The sequence below is a fragment of the Haliaeetus albicilla genome, chromosome 16 (assembly GCF_947461875.1).
Source record: "Haliaeetus albicilla chromosome 16, bHalAlb1.1, whole genome shotgun sequence".
Lineage (NCBI taxonomy): Eukaryota > Metazoa > Chordata > Aves > Accipitriformes > Accipitridae > Haliaeetus > Haliaeetus albicilla.
The window spans coordinates 25,872,271-25,895,856 of NC_091498.1; the positions used below are offsets into that span (position 1 = coordinate 25,872,271).

Sequence of the window (23,586 nt, forward strand, 5' to 3'; positions counted from 1 at the left end):
CATAATGCAAGTTCTGATGTAACCCAAACAATAATTCTACTGCACATGCTGTAACAATGACAGCTAGCAACACAAATACTGCTTTACACATGCTTGTCAACTTTGACGAGAACATGGAATTGCTATTATTCAAATTCTTACAAGAACAAAAATAAAAGTATCTAGGCTCTACACATGAGCACTTTAGTTAATGTTTTGTCTTTTCCATAGGACATAGCCAGTGAACGTTAAAATCATTAGAGGACATTCAGCTTAGGAAGCTAGATATAAAAGACATCTTTTACTGTGCGACATGAGGAGCTAACACAACTTTGCAAAATGTAAATATATAAACAAGTATAGACATATAAACTTCTTCCAGAAGGTCCCAGGTGCTCAAAAATAGCTTGGCTCCAAAGGCAAAAATTCAAGTCAGCACCTTGAAACAAGAAATTATGAAGAAAGAAATACATAAAAGTTCAGCTGAGTAGGGCATTTTCCAAACTATTTCAGATTTTTGCACCAGACTGTCTCTTTATTAAGAGAAACATGTAAGGAGACAAATCCATAAGGAAAGTTGCTAGATCTTGATTTGTTAGAATTAGGTGCATAACAAAGTGTCAACAAAATTAGCAAATTCTGTTGACTAAAAGTAATGCTATGGTTAATAAAAGGCAGTGTGTTTTTTTTCTACCTTGCTTTAAAATTAAGACAATTTTCCAGTACAGATGGTGGTTTTGTTCAGTCAGAACACAACACATGGGTTCAAATATCGCAGCAGCCTTTTTTTCTATCACCTATTTATAAACAAAGAGGCAGTATTACAGTGTATGTGCACGTATGCAAGGAAACCTTTTATTCTTCTCAAACTTTGTTAACTTTAACAACCTCATTTCCCTCCATACAGTTCTTTTAAATTTATACCAGTGTAAGAGAGGAAAATGGGACAAACAGGCATAGCTTGCCTAAAATTGATAGAATAGAGAGAAGAATGAGGTCTATCACCTTTAGCTGGCACAAACTGATTTATGCTACTGTCAGTGAAATCAGAACCAGTTTTACCAGATTTATTTTTAATGCCTGTTTAAATAAATAAATAAATAAATGCTCAAAACATATTGTTCTAACTAGGTGCAAGTAAAGGAAGTTAATAGTTCAAGAAGAAAATAAATTGAGATCTTCCATAATAAATGGAGGCTTGTGTCTGCGCCGCCAAGCAGTTGTTTTAAAAGGCTACCTATGGAGCTTCCTGGACAGGTAACTCTGGCCCACTTTACACCCTTGGGGCATTTCAGCCACTAATTGGTTGATGATTCATATTTTGTTTCTCTCCTGGTTTGTTGCTGTAGATACAGTATATGCCAAAAAGATATATTTGTTGGAATTCCTTGTTGAGAGGGCATATGTCAGTACATAGGGAGAGGAACAAGCGAGAAGGCCCTTTTCCTTCAGGTAGTGCAATTAAAGGAGACCATGCACCAAAATAAATACATAAATCCCCATGCATATTCATTCTGAAGTTCTTGTAACAACTTTTATTTAGTTCATTGAAAAAAACCACAAAAGAAACAGACAGCATCAGGAATTTAAGAAAAATTTAAAAAAAAAAGAAAAAAGAGAGAGATGAGGAAAAACTCAGAGGTGGAAAAGAGTAAAAAATCAAGACAAGTCTGTTAATTAATTACCATTATGAGGGTGGTGAGGCACTGGAACAGGTTGCCCAGAGAGGTTGTGGATGCCCCATCGCAAGGCCAGGTTGGATGGGGCTTTGAGCAACCTGGTCTGGTGGAAGGTGTCCCTGCCCATGGCAGGGGGGTTAGACTAGATGATCTTTAAGGTCCCTTCCAACCCAAGCCATTCTATGATTCTATGATATCCCAGAGGCTATTCAGAAGAGGAATTATTTCAGTTGTTGAAAGACAAGAGATTCCAATCGTAAGTGAAATACAAATAGAACTGAATGACCAATTCTCTCTATTTTTGGGGTGTGCCAAGGAAGAACATTCAGAAAGGCAATATAGGCAGCTGGTATATATAAACTGTCATAGCGCTCTTGACATCAACTAAAATGCAATGTTTTTCCCATATTACTAACCTCGCCGCCAATTGCTACGATTTAGGTGCTGAAGTGGTCCACTACATTTCCAGTTCACCAGCTACACTAACATTGGCCTCAACAGGCCAGTGCTAGTGGAGGAAAAGAGTTGTTACATTGCAAGTTCCATTGGTATCACATCTGTACTTACTTCTTCAAGTCCAGGCAGATGAGAAATCAAAAAGAAAAGCCAAATTCTACTCTTCACCAATCACCACCAGTCCTGATTTCTGCTCCTCTACACCAAGTGGGCAATGTTTTGCACTGACCATGGCAGGAATCTGGAGTAGCTCTACTGAAGACACTAGAAGTGGCTGAATAATATTCAGCAAGTCAATGAACATTATAACCTTTCCCCATTTTGAAAATGAAAATTTCCTGTGACTGACCCTCGAGATAAACTTCTTTGAAAACAGCAGAGCAGTACGATATAAAGCCAATAGAACTGGAAGCACAACGTGGTTTACGTTTTTGTTAATAAGCTATTCGCATACAGAAGTATGGCCAGTAGGCTAGTTGAGCCCATTGCTACCACATATCCTGCATGTAACTAGTAAAAAGAGAGCATACCATTGGCTTCACACAGTAACAGAACTGGCTTTATATCCCTCCTCCTTTTGGCCTTTGTAACAAGACAAGCAGACTAATGATAATGAAACCCCTTACCCTCAACTGGTGGAAGAAACATTTTAAAATGGCAAATTTTAATAGATCGCAAATTGATCAAAAAGCTGCTGAGATACCAGCTCCATCAAAGTGGATTTTCTAAATCACGTTAAACCAACAACATTTAAATTTAGTAGTTTTTCAGCAGCTTCACTGCCACAAATGGGATGTTTACAAATACATGATGTCATGATGCATTTATGAACAGTTTATTCTGCAAAAATAAAAACCCAACAGCACTAACTTTTTAAAATTGTGTTTTCATTATGTACAATTAGATTGAGATTTGTGTTTCTTCCTACTTGGTGAACCATACGAAAGACAATGAGCATGAACCCGAGAACATCTGCAATTAATAAACCAGCTTAGAGAGGCTAAAAATAGTCGTGTCATATGCAGTCACACCTTGTATTTCAATTTCTGCATTCATTTGCCAGAGTAAATCCCTATTTGCCATAATTAACTTTATATTTAATACACTTAAAGCAGACAATATTTATGAAAATATTTTTCATTGTTTTTGGCATTCTAATGTCCAAGTTTTCAGCTGGTATAATTTGGCTTAAGAAATCAATGAAACATGACTATTTACACTTGCCAAAATTCAGCCATTTTTCTTTTTTTATGGAAGCCATGAAACCTGACAAAGCAGGGTGTGTTTATAGTATGTAGTATGCAAAACAACTGTACACTAGTTCGCATGTGAAGTTTCTTAACATGTCCCTGCACATTTTTCCTAAAATGTTTAGGGTTCTGTAGTCAAAAAGCATTGTAAAAAACCCCAAGCAACAGAGATCTACTTTAAAGATATTCAGATGTGGGCTGTAATCAAAATAAAGCATCAAAAACAACTACTTAAAACTCAACTACTTGTATATACAAACAGCAAACATGCCCCAGAACTTTCTGTTCTCATATATTTACAGAAGTCATAAACCCCAGTTTCCTAGCAGTATGATCATGGGAAACATGACTTACATAATCTTACAGTAGATATGCAACATAACATTAGCCTTCTAAGAAATATCAGGGTTAGGAATGTTACCACATGTGTGGATTTATGAAGAATATATTTAGGAACACCAAGCTAAAAGAATTAAAAGAAAATATATGAATAATAAATGGGTCACTCACCCACTTGTAGCTAAGCTTTTATGTGAATAACTTAAGAGAAAATGAAAGAAAATAACAAGCAACAAACTGAGTAACTGTAGTGATACTGATTCCTGACTTGTCAGATTAATACTGCACTTGCCTTAAAAATATCATTGGGGGGAGAATCAGATATATAGGAGAAGAAAAGAAACAGGGGAACCTAAAGAAGTTAAATACCTGAACAGAAAAGTATTGAAACATATGAACATTCATTAAACATATAAAAATGCAAGACAACATCTGGAGAAGATGTACATGTCTTCGATAGATGAGGAAACCTGAAAGCAAGAGCAAACAAGTGGCTAGACATTGTGATATTCCAGGCAGAGGGAGAGAAGTTAATTCAAAAAGAATTTGATTTGGGAATTAGTAAAGGAGTCATTCTCCACGAATGAAAACAGAAAACCTCACTATAGAGCTCCCCTACAACTTCAGGTGAAATATTAAATTCTAGTCTGAGCATGTAATTTACACACATATGAAGGTGTCAAGGGAGGTAGTGAGGGTGAAATGGTGGAAAAGAAAAAAGAGGGAAAGTCTCTATACTACTGCAGTAAACTAAAAGTTTGGAATAGTTTCCACATGAAAAGATGGAAGCCAGTCCATGTAATGTCATTACACATTCAACCTACTCAGAGATGCTGCCATCAACTACTCTTTAGAAAGATACTTGGAGATGTAGAATATCATTAACGTTTAAGAGACACACTACAGAGGAACACACTACAACATACTACAGAGGAAGTCTTATAAGTGAGAAAAATTGGAACAAAACTTGCTGTCCACCATCTCATTTTATGGGTTCATTTTTTGTAATTCAGCTACTGTATTATAGTGATCTGTTTCACTTGAGCATATCTATACAAGGATAAACAATCTGCAGTTTCATGAAGACTTTTAATCTCTTATTTTTAGCATCAAAGACTTTGACTCAACATTAGCAGAAAAGCTTTAAAATACTTGTCCTTCATTCCAAAAGTATTTGCAGGTCCAGAGTTATACTTTATTTAGCCCACCATATTGATATTAATTTTCAGTGCTGCAAGTTGGAATGTCAGTGTACATTAACACCTGATCTATAAAGGGAATGCTGAGATCTCACTGGAAGTATTAGTCACTGCGCCCTGGGAATGCAGGGTGTTTGTGTTTGTGTTCTTGGCTCAAATGTCTGAGCTAGACATGCCTCGATTCTTAATGAAACACACACACCATCAGATTCATTATCCAGAAACACTTCAGGATTAGAAACTTTCTCCAACTTGATTTAGCAATTACTAACATCCATGATACATTAATTCTTTTTGAGGGGCAAGAGGTCAGACCATTCTAACAAACACACAGTTCCTTGGAGCATGTACTCTTTAGGAGAGCAACCTGTTTCTCCCCTATTCTCTTTTTTATTTTTTTCTTCCTTAAGGAAACCCTTTAGATATTTTTGCTTTTAACAGCTAAGAAGGTATTTTAGCCCAAGGTTTTCACTGTCACTAAGTTGACAGTTAACTTGAGATCTCATTCAGAAATCAGTCTCACCTTGGATTTTTTTTTTTAGGTTCATAATCACAACCTAGCAAAACAAGGTGATTTCTCAGTCTTATTGATAGTTCCCTGGCTACTCCAGAGGGCATTTCTACCAATCCTATTTCTAGATACAGCCCTAGGTAGTAGTTCATTGCCTAAACCGCGCTCTTTCATATGCTCTCACCTGCCAGCTACTTGCACCTCTCTATTATAATACAATCATCAGAGCTACACTCAGTTTCTCCTTTTTATCCCATATTGCTCTTTTGCAACTTTACATCCAATCCACTCAAATGTTCTTTGTTTTACAGTGAAAGCTTTTACTTTTCTTGAGAATTCCTTCCCCAGAATACATTTCTTCATAAATTCTGTAGGTCTAACTATAATGGTGTCCTTTTTTGTGCGCCCAGCCCTTTTTTTTGTTGTTTTGTTGAAGCAGTTGTCAAGTACCACCTCCTCTACTTCCAAAGAGAGGTTTTATTGAGATGGAAGAAAAAAATAGAGCTGGTGTATTCTGTAATGCTGCAGCTAGACAACTGCCACAGCTAGCTTGTCACTCACCTTTTAAGCAAAAAGAGCATTTCTACTTATTTGTTGATGTTTATTATATACTATTAATTGCATAAGAAGTTGCCATCATAATGAAAACCAGGAAGAACGGGGAAAGAAACACATCGTAATTAAAGGCAAGGGAAAGGAAAGATATATCATCAGATACAGTTTCCATGGAAATAAAAAGCTATGAAACACTTTCTTTAGTGTTTTCAAACAATTCTCTCTATTTAGACACCTGAACCAGGACTTCAGCTACTATACAATTAAGGCTTCTAGGCCAGTTTTTACCCTCTCAAAATACATTCTATTATGTCTTGCAGACTTTCTGACCATGGAATTTAAGACAGCTCCTCAAATGAAAAGCACCTACACATTCTATAAGGTCTTTAACATCAGGAAGTTTTGGAAATTATCAGTGGGAAAAAAAGTGAAATTTCAGGAGAAAATAAAGAAAATTTAAAGTTGCTTGCAATATTATGTTGCAAAAGGTACAAAATTCCAGGTATCCACTATCAGTTAAAAAAGGAGACGCATAACAGACCAGGAAAAATGCCCTGAAACAATAAACTGTTTTATGAACATTCAGTCTCAATCAGCATCCTGTTTGATGATATCATCTACATCTGCTGCTTGTTGAACATGCACTTTGTTGGAATGTAAAAAAGCCCCAGGTACTGTTAGAAGAGGCCTTATGTTTCATTACCTCATTTGATACGCTAGAGGTTTTAGCCATCTCCATGCTCTCCAGGTGCTAGGAAAGAGTTACATAATAGTCCTAGAAAACCACAAACACACATCCTAAATTATTAAATCTCACTTTAATCATGCTAAGTCAACATACAGAGAAAAATATTTCGCTTTCATTTCATTAGTCTGGAACACATTACATATCATTCCTAGAAATTAGCTCTGGAGTTCATATTAAGATTCCTGGTAGGTGCAAGTTTAAATATGCAATTCCCTACCCACAACAGCACAAACTTAACATTCCCCTTTTTTTGCCTTGTTAAAGTAACACTGCAATTATATATATATATATATATATGTATACACACACGCAGCCCCACCCATTTCATAAAAGAGTACAATTTTTATAAATTCAGGTACATACACACACAATTCTTTATCATATATGAGTAACATTAAAAGCATTAAGCTTCTCTTACTTTACATGTATGTTAGTATTCTGTGTGAAATGATGGAACAGCAGTCTCACTCTTGAACCAGATTCAAAAGCTTAGGCTCCAATACATGAGAGAAGCAAAATAGGAAAATCACTCAACATTTGTTTTGCAACTAGCTTAAAATGTCTTGGGTTTTATTTTCTTTCAGGATATATTGCTCTTTCCATTATCCAAGTTTCACAGATATTTTTTATGCAGATAGTTTTCAGAAATAAAAAAAGAAAAACCAACATAAAACAGAACTTAGGGAGTATCAAACTTGTAGGCCTCAAAATTTGCAGCGTCTTGAAATAAGCATATATATTTTCAGCTTCAGCATACAACTTTGAGAGAACAGTGAAAGAAATCAGTCTTTCATTGATTAATTTGTCATGAACACGTTACATGGGATTATTAATAACTCCTAGGTATGAGACATATACTTTCCTTACTGACAGACAGCTTAAATGGATTTCAGCCTGTATTACAAGCTACAGATATCTTGCTTTGCAGTCACAGTTAATGACTTGCAAAACTATAACCAAAAGTCTTATTTGCATTACAGAATTTTCCCTGAGTATTTCTCAATATCTGGTACTTTGGATATTGTCACAAACCATGCTGGCCAGACCAGGGAGGGGTCATGGCGAGTTCAGAATTCCCTCGAGCTAAATTAAGGTGAAGTGACACCAAACGATCAGTTGAACGTTTTATTTATGGTAGAAGCAGCCTGAACTTGGAAGGCATAACAGTAGCTGGCTGGGTTTCTCACAAGAATCGGCATGAAACTGTCAGTAAACCCTATAACACGTGGTAACCATACATCATCAAACATATACTACAAGCCTTGCTTATTTGGGGATCAATTCAGGGAAGAAAATAAGGAGAGCCCTCCTGTTGAGTCATGAGGTTCAAAGTGGACCCCCTTGCTTTCTAGGCTCCTTCTTAGAGAGAAGCCTAGGGGCAACTAGATCCACTTCTAGTCCCAGACTTGGTCAACGATTTACACATAAAGGGGTGAAGTGTAGGGGTTATGAAGAAAAAGAGAAGGAGAGAGAGAGAGTGAAAAGAGAGAAGAGAAAGATTTCACCAGTCCTGGGTCCAGCGTTGGTCCCGCCAGCCTAAAGGTCCAGTTCTGGAGGGCATGCACCTGTAAGGCTGCAATTCGTGTCCTTTTATCATCTCCTTGCCCCTCCTTTGGGCGGGCACTCGAACTCATTAGGCTAATTGGATGTCATGCATGGTTTGTGCTTTCAGAACCTTCAGGAAATGGGTCAGTGGGCTTGGGGGTCGTTTGGGGAGTAACTTCTCCTTCCCTGCAGGCATGACCGTTGCTTGACCTTTGGCCATACATGGGGACCTGCCCCACTCAGCATATCAGAGCACGGAGCTGTGCATCCTCCTGCACAGCAGCCTCCTGTCCTGTTGCTGATGTCCTGTGCTAATCAGTCCTGATGGGCTTCTCACCTGCGGTTCGTTGTTATGCAGAACTTGCCCCACCATAGCGTTTGAGACGTTAACTCTTTCAGTCTCTCACAGATGTCTACAATTAAACCTCTGCAGCTTCAAAGCAATTTTAGGTCCTCATCCCTCGGTTCCCAGACCAACACACATCCCCCACGAAAACACTCTCTAAAGCGGTCTCTGCTATACTTAAAAAGAATCTGTTACACGGTATTTGAACTAAAAAAATATCTTCTGTTGATGTCATAACCGTGCTAAGAAAACCTATCACAGAATTTTTTATATACAAAGTCACAATGAAGTCTCTATGTCCATTTCAATATATTGCCTACACATCTGTCTGTCTTCGGTATAACAAGTCAACTCAGGGAAACTAGGCAATATATCAGCTCTGGGGCCCCCAATATGAGAAAGACATGGACCTGTTGGAGCGAGTCCAGAGGAGGGCCACAAAGATGATCAGGGGGCTGGAGCACCTCTCCTATCAAGACAGGCTGAGAGAGTTGGGGTTATTCAGCCTGGAGAAGAGAAGGCTCCGGGGAGACCTTACAGCAGCCTGCCAGTACCTAAAGGGGCCTACAAGAAAGCCAGAGAGGGACTTTTTACAAGGGCCTGTAGTGAAAGGACAAGGGGTAATGGCTTTAAACTGAAAGAAGGTAGATTTAGATTAGATGTAAGGAAAAAGTTCTTCGCTGTGAGGGTGGCGAGGCACTAGAACAGGTTGCCCAGAGAGGTTGTGGATGCCCCATCCTTGGAAGTGTTCAAGGCCAGGTTGGATGGGGCTTTGAGCAAGCTGGTCTAGTGGAAGGTGTCCCTGCCCATGGCACAGGGTTTGGAACTAGATGGTCTTTAAGGCCCCTTCCAACCCAAACCATACTATGATTCTCTCTGGTCAGTGGCACTCACACACTAACTATGAGCAACTTTATAAATCTTCAGAGAAGAATCCATGTAATACTTTTTTCATTTGCAAAGAAAATGCATTTACAGAAAACAAGATCTGTGTCAACCTACATACTCTCTGGACTGTGAAGCATAATGAGCCAGACCTATAAGTTGTTGAATCAAGACAAAAATAGACAGTTTACCATTTATGTAGGGTCTGTAGAGAAACTGGAAGAAGAAACCTATATTAAGGGACAGCTGGCTGGACTGTTCAGGAAGATTTTACAGCACCAACATAGAGGGAAAGGTGGCGACATACACAATATAGAAATATATTTGGAACTATATCTTGGTGGTTGTGTTACACATAACCAAGTAAGAAATATGGGATACATCATTTACATTCACATGTATGTGTTATTTAATAATTGTTTCTTTCTTAAATTGAAGCCTCATGGGAAAGACTTTTCTGATTCAAATAGAATTAATCTTTACACTCTTTTTTTTTTAAGAACAAATCAGTGAGCAAAATGAAAAGCAATGTGGGCTCTAAGTATGTTTCTCACTTGTCTACAGGTTGAAAATAAAAGGAACCTTGGATAGTCTAGGATCAACAGCCTGACAGATAAACCAGAAGTAGAATGTTAATCAGTGTTTAATTTGCTTTTGTGGTAAAGAATAGAATGATTGTTTCCGTCTATCTAAAGTGTAGGGGAAGGGAATCCATTATTATAAAAATGTCTATTCAAGTGATGCTGTGGGTATATTACGATGTTCAAAGTAGGCAAGTCCTCATAATTCAGGAAGCACTGTGTTTAACTTATTTTGCATATACTGATTTGTTAACAGTTACAGAATAATCTTCAAAATACAGATTGCTTTTTTGTTTTTAACACACAAACACCATGTGCTTGGATCTTTTCCAAGAACGTAACCTACAAGTTACTAGCTATTTTCCTCAACTATCACTGCAGAAATTAGTTTGTACCTCAAGTGAGGGGAGAATGAGAACAGAGAAGAATAAAAGATGCAGATGGACACTCCCTCACAGCAAAAAAATTTGCACAAATAAGCAGATTTGACAGGAATGTTGAGTACAGCTGTATCTCTTCTTGAAGGCTAGAGAAACAATAGAACAGCAGTAAACAACTAACTGGCAAATTATTAGCTTGTGCTAAAGGACATACACAGAGTATTGCAGTCTTTGGCACAATTAAAATTTCTGTAAGATTTCATTTTTTTATGACAAGTGACGAAAGAGAATTTTGTAAAACCTCTGTTAGAGACTGCTGCTTTTGAAAAGCTTGTGGACTTCTACATTTTAAAACAAAGTGGAGATCAGAGACATAAATCTGTAAAAAAGACACTTGTGAGATGCAGAATTAGAGCTAGAAAGAACAACAAGGCTGAGATCCAGTGGGTCTAAAACAAATGTGTAAAAAGATAATATAATAACAATAGTTAGGGGAATTGGCACTATCAGATTCCCCCCCCCCCCATTTTGTGTTTCATCTGCATTTGAAACAGTCCTCTGAAAACAGATAGTACAGAGTAGTGTGCTATTATAAAACACCTTTTGGAAGCAACTATTACTTCAGTTACTTTTTTTGAGTAATACTGTCCCTAAATTTCTGTAATGGTAAGCAATCACCAAAGCAATCAACTGATTCTGCTGAAGTAGTCAGCAGGGCCAAACTTCTGTGAAAATATAGTAATTGTCAGAGTCCTGTGGTATATGCTTTCAGTTGTACACTTTATTCCAGAAGTATGTAGTATATGCTTCCAGAAGATCATAAGAGACCTGCAAATGTACTTCCAGGGCCTTAACTAAAGCTGAGGTTTCCATACAAAAAAATGGAAAGAAGGATTGACATATACATGGAAATATATCTGGTTTTATTATACACAGAAAACTGGAAATACGTAGTACCCTGACTACAGCTGTATTGGTCTGTTAGTTAGGGCTACTATTAAAGATAAACAGTGCAAAAAATTTGAAAGAAAGTGGAAAACTTTTGAAGTAAAAGTTGCTGGAGAGATGAAACACATAGCAAAGAGAAAGGGACGGATTAGATCTGTATTTATATTTAACATTGTGTTTAAGTGGAGAGGTCTCAAATCTTAAAGCACCATTGCAGCTAAATGGGTATACATCTGCAAAAGTCCATTCTTGTGTTTGTGGCCTTTACTATTTTCATTGATGACTTGGGGGGGGGGGGGAAATCAGGAGTGATAAAGCTCAAAGGTGAAACAAAGCTTTGGGAAACAGTTAATTCAAAGGACCAATGAAGAGCAATCTTGGGGGTTAATCAGGTTCCAGGAAAAAAAAAAAGCTTTGATACAGCTGGAGAATTTAAATCAGGTAATTATCGGGCATGCCACAGCTGAAAAACTTTTGGGTAATCATTCATTAATATCATCAACTACAATGTACAGCTGTGATCAAAAACAGAAATAAGAGCCAAAGATACCTAAACTGGAACTCTGAATAAGAGGGAAAAGCTAATATCTGATGACAGCTATGGGAATATAATTGAAAAGATCATGTCCTGTCTTAGTATTCCAATAAAAGAAAGCTGCTGAGGAATGAGAAGAGGTTTGGAAAAGAGCCACAAGACCGATTAGAAGATTGGTAAACATGCCTTAGAGAGAGGTCCCAGGATTTAAATCTATTTATCTTAGCAAAGAAAAGGTTAAGAGGTGATTTGATCTAATGTGTAAGTAGCTACATGGGGATTAGTAATATAATAAAAGGGAGTTCTTCAGTCTATTTTAACAAGCACCAGTAACTGGAACATGGATCTAGACAAATACAGAATTGAAATTTTTAACCATTAGTATAGATAACTACGTGAAAAACTCCAAAGACTATGGAGAATTCTCTAATTACCGGAAATATTTCAACAGAAAGATTAATTAGTCTATATTACCTCTAGCTTATCCCGGAATGGGATAAAACAGTTTTGAGACACTAGAGAAGAGACTGCCACCTAGTTTTATTGCTGCTTATACAATCCTCTCAGAGGCAATTACTAATTCTTCCTTAAGATTTTTGTACTTTCACCCACTGCAGTCACTATAGCACATTCCTATTAATTATATTTGCCCTCCAATAGCATTTCAGTGTTATTCAGTGTATCTCAGAAATTCCACCTGATGAATATACACCTATATATACAAACAAGACATACGTTTTACAGCAAGGATCAAAGAAAACCAAAAAGCTTCTGTTTCCACAAAGAAAATTCAAGCTTACATTTAAAAAAAGATTGACTCAATGAAATATTTTCTGCATGTCTCTCAAATCACTCGTTGCAAGATTTTTTTATGAAAGCTGCAAACAAATTCAACAATGGTGCTTTATAAAATAATAAAACCCATCAAAGTACACTTCTGTAGTAAACAAAAATAAAACTAATAATTGCATCTAGTTTGAGTATACATGAACTTCAGGGTGCTTGCTTAGCATCCTCAAAAGAAAGGGAAAATAAATCCTTTCTCTTAAACCACGAAGAGTTGAAATGCATACTCACCACAAAAAGATTGCTTATTCACATCCCCATTAATCTTGCCAAGAAGATGCATCTTCTGTGATTGAGAAACTCACACAATGGCAGGATTCGCTAAGCTGTAAGCGCTTCCCTCATCCAGACTTTTTCCTTGTACAATGCAAGAACAGTCTTTCTACTCCCAGAGCAAACACCAAAACTTAGCATGGAGGTTTCTCCTTCAGCCTAGAAATCAGTTGTTCAGGAAGCAACTAGTCTTTCCAGATCCTTCAAAAAAAAGCACAAGCATTATCCCCATTTCACATATGGTTTCTATAGCACAGCTCAAAGTCATGTAGAACCTCAGGTAAATAATCAAGGCCTCCCAGATTTCCTTGTGGTTTAGCTCTTGGAACACACTTTTTTTTTACTGCAGATCCACATCTACTGTTAGGTGAAACAGGTGTCCACTTAATGCTAATTTCCAGCAAAGCTGTGCCAAATGTTCATGATTACACAGGAAAACAAAACAAAGAGAACAGTGATCTTTTAAAATGGTACAAGACTGTTTTCAAACCCCATATGTACAAGTTTTAATGTATTGTTTACACTATTTTTGGGGCACCACCTACCTTTAGAATGCAGAAAACATACCAAAAAACCTCATTTAACTTAGTCTGAAATCCTGTTTTAAAAGAAGGATTCTTAATAATTCATTACTAGTAATAATCTTATTATAATAACCTTATTTTGTGTGACAGATATTACAGGACCCTAGAACAGACCTGAGTTCAACTCTGAGTGTCACTGCACAGATAGTTAACTAAGCTGTAGTCCACCAATGCAACACAAATCAGCAAAAAAGCAGCATTGTTGTCACATTTACAGACAGGAACTGAATCACAGACAACAGTAAACAGAAAACTATTGGTTTTGTCTAGATTAAGTCACCAAGAACCTTTATTCAATGAAAAAGCCATATAAGCCTGTACACATCAGCAGACTCAGAAAAATTTAGAATAGATTTTCTCTACCTAAATCTATGCATTGCTAAACCAATTTTGAGTAGGAAGTAGCAAAACACACACTTGAGAAATTACAAGCACATTCTACAACAACTCATGCAGTTCCTGGATTAATCATACTAAATTATACTTAGAAAGTATGCTATTGTTTTTCTTCCTTTGCAGTTAATTCCAGAACATAATTTGGTACTCTTGTTACAGAAAATGTTGGTCTATAAAGACCAAACTTACAGTGAAAAAGATGCCTCTAGCATAGCAAATTTACATTTTCTAATAAAAACAATAAATTTCCTCAAAGGAGATAATGAATTGTTTTCAATGGAAAGGATCCCAATGAACAAGAAAAAGAAGCTCAGAGCCTTCATCACATATTCTCCTTTTAAATAGATACAAGTGAAGAAAAAAATCCTGGTTGGGAAATTTAGAACATGCAAGAAAAATGTTTGTTAGAGTTATTAAGCACTAAGAAAACCTACTCAATAGGTCAAGTGGCTGTGTGCAGTACAGATGTAACTGATAAAAGGAACAAATCAGGCTGCAAAACAAGGAAAAGGTAAACAAGGGGATTCAGTGGGAGGGAAAAAACCCACTAATATCCTAATTATGTATTGATAACGCGGACTTTTGTTAATTCTCTGAAGTGATGCACTCATCAACCTTTGACATTTTGCAAAAGACACCTATATATTCATAATGAAGATTTGTGACATGAGCTACTTCTGTATTTCTTTCTTACATTTCAGGATTTAGGTTGAGGATTTTTTTTTTTTAAGCTTTCATTTATAATCAAATTCTGGTCCTCCCCACTGGCAGAAGCTGCACACAAACCTCTCCCACAGTGTCAAATTATTCCTTGCAACCTCATCCTCCTCCTTTATTCAGTAAAAAAAGTGAAGTTAACACACTATTTTAAGCAAATAATAATAAAACATCAATTTTCAGAACAGCCAATGCAGTTTCTGACAGAGAGGAGACTACACCAGTAAAAAGGCCTTTCCTTTCCTTGGGTGAGGGCTGGACTAAAACCACAGCTTACAACAGCCTTAAGTATTCAAGTGGTCATCAACAAATGAGACCTCTGCAAACTTAAGCACTCCTATATTATTTCTCAAAATAGTGAAAAGCATATTTATGAACATGTGCTAGTTTACAGATGCATATGCAAACACCACAAAAAGACGACAACAAAATTTGAGAAGTAACGTAAAGAACTTTCACTAAGGTCATGCTGAATAATATGATGTGTGAATTTGTCTGATAGCACATGAAAAGAATTTTAAACGAAGAAATGTCACATACTGTCTGCTGCAGAGACAAATGCTGTTTACTGCTTCTTCATCAAAATTTTCCAGCCAAATAATGCTTGCAACATGTAAGGAAGTTAAACAAGGATAAGGTTTTAAATGCAGACAATTCAAAAGGGTATTTTAAGATTCACATGAATATTTGGGGCATGGGGAGAAAAATCACTATAATTTGTATTTCATTTCCTTATATTAATAATTCATTGCCATATAACAATGCAAATATTATAATAAAAATACTAATCAGTTGACCTCAAAATTCAGCCCAGCAGTTATTATGTATTCAGAACAATATATAAGCATGCAGTTCAAGGGTACATACAAATCTCTTCTGTGTCAACAGAAAACTAAGCATGTGCTTAAGTGCTCTCCTATGTTATTTAGCATAACGTTTTATTTGACTGGCCTATTCCTATTCTAAATCTAAAAGACAAAAGGGGAAAATACTAACAAGAAGTTCAAGAATAATGCAAAGAATCCAACTGAAATAAACACATTCTTACTGCAGTCCTCTAAGTGGGCTAACATGGACCTTGGATGCAAAATCTAGGAAACATCAAGTAGGAGTAGGGAAATGATTTAATGGCAACATCTGGCATTAGTGAGGCTTCTACTGATTCATTTCTCCATGATTCAGAAAGGTTTCTGACAAACTGGAAAGTATTCAGAAGGAAATTACAAAAATAGTCTTAAGTCTAGAAAATCATTTGCTGCATAAAACCAAAAGTTAAACCCTTTTATTTCAGAGCCAAAAAGGTAACGGGATGCTTATAGTATCACATAAAAGTATGTATACAAAGAGATTTGGTAGCATTGTAATTTTGTTCTGCCTCCCTCCCCATTGGTGCAAACCAAAGATATGAAGCCAATTGTAGATATATTTAGATTAAAAAAATTTTAAACAGCAGGCCAGCTATACACAACTGAGACATTTCTACAACTGAAGGTTCTTATATCAATGCTAAAAGAAACATACACTAAAAAAGATCTAAGGATTTCACGATGTTTCTCTTGGTTAAATCTTCATAGCTTGTATAACAAAATGTATCACACTAAGTCTAAATCTACAATTGACTATGGGAAAGAATCTAACCACCCCTTCAGGAATGATTTCCCTAGTTATTAGATCTGCAACTTCGAGCAAACATTGTATTGCAATATATTCAACTTCAACTTTATGTTCCAAGATTTCAAAGCTAACATTTATCATTATAAAGCAGTTAGAAGACTTTTAGTTTCTTCATAGTTTCTGTGATCTATTGGATGAGACCTGTCTTGTGGACATTTAAAATCTTTAAACATACTTACATACATTTATTATCTGCTACTTTACTACTTACATTTCTTTGTATACCTCTTTACATTTACATACACACGCACTAATTTGATTAAATCACATTTTCCTTTGTGTCTTTGAAAGAAACTTAGATAAAAGCTATGCAATCCCATACTTACCATTTTCCTTGGTAAGTATCTCATGTTTGCCAACCTCCGTAATTATTTTTTTTAAAAAACACATCTGCTGCCCATAAGGAAAAATAAAAGTACAAAATGTCCCTTCAGATTTGAAAACAAGTTGTTATCATACATGTCTCTCTTCATGTTATAAATTATGTCTCAAAAATATCTCTACCACAGTTCTGTTAGCCTTAATATGCCTATGCTAGATACGTATTACTCTAGTCCGTTTGTGTAATTTTTTTTTTTACTATTGCTGGCTCCATTAATAAAAAAATAATTTTGAAAACATTAACAGTCTCTTTCATGCCTCTGCTGCCACAGCTTCATCCTGATACATTCATGTGTCATCTGCAATGCACTCCAAAAATAAAGGCACAACCAGTCAAAATATTTACATACTTCCTCATGAAATATTTCACACAAAGACTTAACAGGCATAAGTAAGCTATGATGAGTATGTTCACTTATCTTCAGAAAAGTAGTTTGAGAATTTCCTGGCATGCAGAAATAAGAAAACTAAGCCAGACATCAATTTCTGGAATGCAATGTAACCCATTAGCCTTCCTTTTTCTTTTCCCTCTGTCCCTCAGAAAGGATAATCAGCTGATACCCACCTTTTTTCACAGAATCCCACATACAGTGCCATGACCCAACTTATCAAATAAGCACATGCCTCCTCAGCAGGATCGAGAAGTTTGGGGTTCTTTTAGTTTGATGGGCGATGTCAGTTCACATAGGTCTTCCCTTCATTCCACTTGCTAGACTGGGAACAGAATCAAATCTAACATCCATGTTAGCTATTTTAAATTAGATTCACTGCAGGAAACTAATTGGAGAGAGGGGACCCATGAGACTCTCAGTGGTTTGATATTTTCATCTTCCAGCAATATAAGAAACAGTATGTTTCTTGCAAAATAAAAAAAAATTCCATATGGAAAGATCCATACTACTAGGCGACTAAATTAATTTCTGCCCCAAGTAAAGTAGATAGACTGGTACCAGCCAGAATATATAGGTTTTTGTTTAAAATATAAGCCCTTGTTTAATGACATTTAACTTAGTGGAACAGTTAAAACAGGAATATTTATTTCCTAATTGCTTTGTTCTGCTAAGTGCTCAGCACTTGTAGCACAGCAACAATTAGGAGCATTCAGGCACCTTTCAGGATCAAGTTCCATCACAGAATATAGATATCAGTTAGTGTTACAAATGACGGGCATAAAGCAAACAAATGAATTCATGTACCATCAGAATTGGTGTACAGAGGTTAAAGAAAATCGATTACTAACAAGTGATACATATGACAAAGGCAGAGGAAGACAACCAGCCCAGAAAATTAATCAGCATATAAATTAATCTTCTTACCTAAGAACAAATTGGAGTCTGAAGTATTGCTTTCAGTATACCAGAATGCTAAAGCTTTCTGCTGGAAGAATACTAACATGGTATAGCAGAATTTCTGAACTCCTGAGGTTTGATAGATATTGAAATAAGAAGGAGGAAAAAAAAGTTTCCAATTTTCTCTATTTACCTAGTTCTACAGGCTTTATTTAGCTCGTTAGAGACAGTAACATCTTTGAATCTTGATTGGTTTGCTCAGTGTTAAGACTGAACTTAAATAGCTGTAAACTTTATAACCATTTATGCACCAAATAAGCTGCTTCCACAATGCTATAAAATGAGATTTAAAAAGAAGACAGACATGATTACAAAAAGAGGGTAGTGGTATGTATGAATTAATGTCATTAATAACCTATATTTTTTCATTTTCCTTCTTCTGAAAAGTTCTAGATTTTAGATGTTTATTTACACACATTAAAATGCTTTTTCCTCGTAACTCATCCTGCATTCTGTCAGCTTACAAGTCATAACTTTGAAAAAACCTGTTTAGACATTCCTTTGGACGAGCGCAATTCAGTTGTTCATACAACCAAACACCTAAAGAATGTGATTTTTTTTTTTTCCCATCTCTCTCACTGTCTAATGGACAACTTACTGTATAACCATTTGCTTTGTTGCTATGGAATCTACCATGTTCCATCATACCTTATTTAATCTAACAGGAGTAGTAAAGACCGGGGGAGTGATTGATTTCCCAGCTTGACCAGATGAACTGTTCTGCAAGCAGGTCATTTGTGAACTGTGAACTAGAGGTCATTCCAAAGACTTACAGAGATCCCGCCTAGTAAATTCAAACAGTGCAGCACAGTATCGGGTTAATTGCAGAAGGTTATGTAGCCATATCATGAGCACTATGCCAAAACATGGCAAACCCAGTAAATCAGGTGAAGCATTAATGGAACTATACAGCATTGGGCCCAAAGCTGTTCATCTTCCAGCTAAACTCAAGTCTCTGTATCAAGCTAGCTTTACTACTGTTGTTCACAATTTCCCCCTACCTGAGAGAATAGGTCATCTTTATTTCTCCATTTTTTTCAGTAAAATAAGCATGAATATTTCCCCACCTGATGGATGGAGCTGAGGTACTGAGCTTCCTTTAGCCAGCCCTTGTGGCCTCCCACTACAAAGACAGCCTTAATCTCTATATTCCCTTGCATGTGCTTGTCTCTAGATACTTTTACAAATCTTAAATAAATTAGAAAACATATCTTCAGAAACAGTTTTAAGTTACTTTCTTAAGTCCCTAATAAATTTTATAAAATAATCCTTATTGGAGATTTACAGTGATGTGCTTCTATTTTTATTTTATAGACAGGGAAACTGAAGCAATACATAGTCTATAAAGCTATAAACTAAATCACCTATAAACTTAATTTTTAGACAATCATTTGCTGTCAACATTAAAAAAAACTCTCTTAAATGGATATGTCTTAACAGTGCTAGGATTATTCATGATTAATTTAAAATAAAGTAGAGGCATGTTGAGAGTATAGTTTTAAACAAAACAAAGATAGCTAAAGCACAATATAAAGATGCTTGGTTTTACTTTTTCCTTATACTTTTCTAACTATGAATGGATTCTGGGAAAGATTACCAAATAGAAAGCTTCCATTTCACCCTTTTCATCATGCAAGTGAAAGTTTGAAATTAAAATGTCTCTGAAAATTTGCAAAACATTTAGATCTTCATCTAGAAAATGCTGTGAATAGATACTGATAACACTTGGTATCGTACTGGGTAAAGGAAAGAGAAAGATACCTACCCATCCGCATCAGACCATATTGGGAACAGCTATTTTCACACCCTTTTGTAACTACTAATTTGCCTTTTGTTCCTCAGTTAAATGTGTCCTTCACTTCACTTCTTGGGGAAGTCCAAACAGTGACCACTACTACTCCTTTGTGGCTTTTAAACCAGGCTAATTTGAGTATCCCATTTGTCATCACAGGTTCATAAAAATGCTTTGATACAGGTAAATGGGAGCAAGCAGTTAGTACAGGCAAGTTTTATTACTGCACTTACATCAGTGATTTCCCACTACTTCTAATTCTTTATCTAAGAAAATTTCCATAGAACACAAAAATGAAAATACTTACATTTCAAACTGCTTTGTGTGAGATAACTGAATAAAGAGATACAGCAGCTGGTACTGAACAGGTTACATCCTTCCTAGAAGTCTTCATAGCCCTTCTAATTATATAATTAATTTAAGATGTTTTTATAGGCCAAACTGAGAGGTACCCCAACAATGCCTAAAAGCACAGTGCTACCTCAACTGGGACTGGGGGGAGGGAGGAAGTCTGTATTACTTAAGCGTCTATGCATGACAAAATGAATGATAGATATGTAACCATATTAAGCTGAATAAAATAATTACTCAGTTTTGATTTAGAATTAGACTATTGACCAACATGATGAGAATTAAAACATGTGTTTGTTTCTGCAGCAACTGTTGCATTTTATAACAATTTCATTGAAGATGAAGGGGTTACTTCACTTCAGTGCAAACCAGAAGCAAGCAAGGTCACAAAGGAATGTGTAGCTGCAAGGCTAAGTGTCTTCAGGATAAAGCGAGGAATTGAGGTCATAAGAACTAAGGTCTTGGCTACACTGGCTCCAGGAGACATTGTTTCTCAGTGAGCAAGAACAGCCAGTACACAGAGCTTTTACCTCCTGGTTGACCACTTCAATATTTTGACTGATGTGCAGATAGGACAGATGTACATGGCAATTTTTTTCTATACTTATTTCTGCTAATTGTGTACTCTACTAGTACAATAATAGCAAAGATAGCACACTAGTGTTGTGGCCAAGATGGTAAGGCAGGTCTTAGTTTATGTACAATGGCCAGGAGATGAGAGGCAGCTGAAAGAGTCTTCTCTCTCTACCAAGCTAGCCCACATACTATTACATCCCAAATCTAAGAGTCTGTAATAAACACTATTGGAATAATTTCATATGACCCAAATAATATGCAACCTATGTGATTAGCAGGTGTGAGGAATGCTATTGGAAGCAGTGAAAATGCTATATCCTTAGGGCTTTCCTAGAATGGCTTACCTTTAGAAGCATCAGAGGGTTCCAGAAGTCTATTAAGATTTACTAAGATATTTACTCTTCTTTAGCTATTAAAAGGAAAGATCTCCCTTTGACCTTTCCTTTTATTTGCCTGACATTCTCTTACAATAAAACACCTGGGCCATTCAAAAATAAATGCCGATTTAAAGTTTTCTGTTGCCAAACCTTATGATTTACTATAGCTATTTGATGGCATGTTACTTAAACATTTCATCTTTCAACAGTACCAACATGTAACCTTAGAGTTAAAAAGAATGAACATTAAGCAACTGCTCTTTGGGTAACTCTACAGCCATTAAAAAGGTTTCATGAAATGAAATTACAACCCTGGTAAAACTATTTAGTGATATACATTGTTTTCAGATCAACAGATTAGTACCTTAAAGCTCCTCCATTTATTCAAAGATAAGAAACTAGACATAACTGCATAAGTCCCTTCTTCCTTAGCTATGTTCTTCAGACCTGCCTAGCCTCGACAAGCCTGGTATAGAATATAAAAATAAATGTACTGAGTCTGACCAGAGATTTGTGTGGTGACTGTGGCCATAGCAGTTGGCAATGAAATGTATATATGCACAGAGCACGGAATGGGGGTATTCTTTCTACTATCTTCCCAGCTTTCAGCTGCTTCTGTGGGTCTTTGCAGATCACAATTGCTTTCTAGGAGTATAAGGGAAATGATGTTCTGAATAAAAAAGTTAAAAAAAATTAAGAATCTTTCACACTGTCCATCTCTCTTGCGCTGTTGGCTTAAATTTTACAAAGATGTCAATCACCAAAGTTGTGGGTTTTTACTATATTGTGTACTCCTACAGGAACACAATTTTTAAAAATTGCATATCATATTTTTGAGATAAAATTTTAATCAAAGCTTTGCATTATTCTTATTAATTTCATCTGATTAGATTACTTGGATTAGGGTACTAAAAAAGAAAAGGAAGGAACATGATTCTTTACTTCTTTGCATAACCATTCAGCAGTTTTTATTGTACAGTACAACTCAACATTTTGTTCTTTGCTTAGCTCAAGGAAAATTTAATATAGTTTGGAGATTTCTGGAAGGAATCTAATCTTGTTCATAGCCATATGGAAAAACTACAGGATGCTCACTTTAGATTTTGTATTAGTCTTTATTCTTACATTTGGCTATTACCACCATTCGTCTGGGTGTGATGACAAAATTGCCAGAAATAGGCAGCTTCACACATGGTATGAGATGTCTCGCTAGGATATATTCCTTCTTCTGAGTCGACAGTTACTATTTGTAGAGTTTTATATCTTGTTTTTACCATTCTACGCAAATGTTTTAAAACGTGCTTGTAGGAGTCCTTTAAGACATAGTCCTTCTCTCACAGAAATTAATAGAAAAACTCCTACTGATTTCAGCCTTGTTACCAGAAGAAACCATACAAAAAGCTCCCTTGCAATTTCCCTTTTTGGCCTTTGGGAGTTTTTTCTTTTTCTTTTTTTTTTCTTCCCCCCCCGCCCCCCCCTTTTCTTTTGGGTATCGGTTACAGCCAAAAATCTATCAAAGAGCAGCCACAAGCTTCCTGAATCACTCTTTAAAGTTCATACTCCACATCATTCTTACCTTCCTCCCTTCCACCTCCTCTTCCCTTCTATCATCAGCATACTGAAGAACCACTTTCATGCCATGAAACATTTTCAAATATTGAGTTTGATCATAATTTTCTCTTTGATGTGAAACCCACATTGTTTCCACAGTCTTTCTCCCAACCACCATTTTTTTCTTATCAAATCTCCTTTATATGGAAACTAGACTTCCTTTCTGTCAGCCCATCTGAAGAGGGCTGTTATGCATCTGGCAACATCAGCAATGAGTTAAGAAACAGAAAGTAAAATTCCATTCCTGCTCAAAGAAACTTTGTTCAAGGCAAATTCCTAATTCAAGGCAGGCATGGGCACCAGTTAAATACACCAGGATCTAAGGAGAAACACAAAGCATTTTCATTTATTTGTTTGGGTAACAGTGTGACTAGACACATTATCCTTCTGACTCTTAGAAAGGCCATGAAAGGAAGTTGAAGGTTGGCACCTTCCAGAGGGACCAGTATTTGTCTAGGCAGTTGGAGAAACAGATGGTGACAATAAAGTCATAGAATAAATTCAGTTGGAAGGGACCTCAGGAGGTCATCTGGTCCAAAGCCCTGCTTGATGTAAAGCTAGTTTGTTGTATGGTGAATTCTATTGCCATACAATGAGTTGTATGATGAATACCCAACTGAAGTCAATGACATCAGATTCCAGTTCTATTGCAGAGAAATAAAAGCCATCTCCTCAAGATAAAACACACTAAGGAAGTAGAGAGCACTATAATTCTGGCAGGGG

At 36.3% G+C, this 23,586-nt stretch overlaps 1 long non-coding RNA gene across 1 annotated transcript in view; it reads right to left on the reverse strand.

Moving 5' to 3' along the window:
* Positions 1 to 23,586, reverse strand: part of LOC138689301 (uncharacterized) — a 121,892-nt gene that overhangs the window by 82,470 nt on the left and 15,836 nt on the right. Inside the window, exon 2 of the long non-coding RNA XR_011328191.1 lies at positions 13,014 to 13,256. This is a non-coding gene — a long non-coding RNA (uncharacterized lncRNA). The remainder of the gene's footprint in view (positions 1 to 13,013; positions 13,257 to 23,586) is intronic.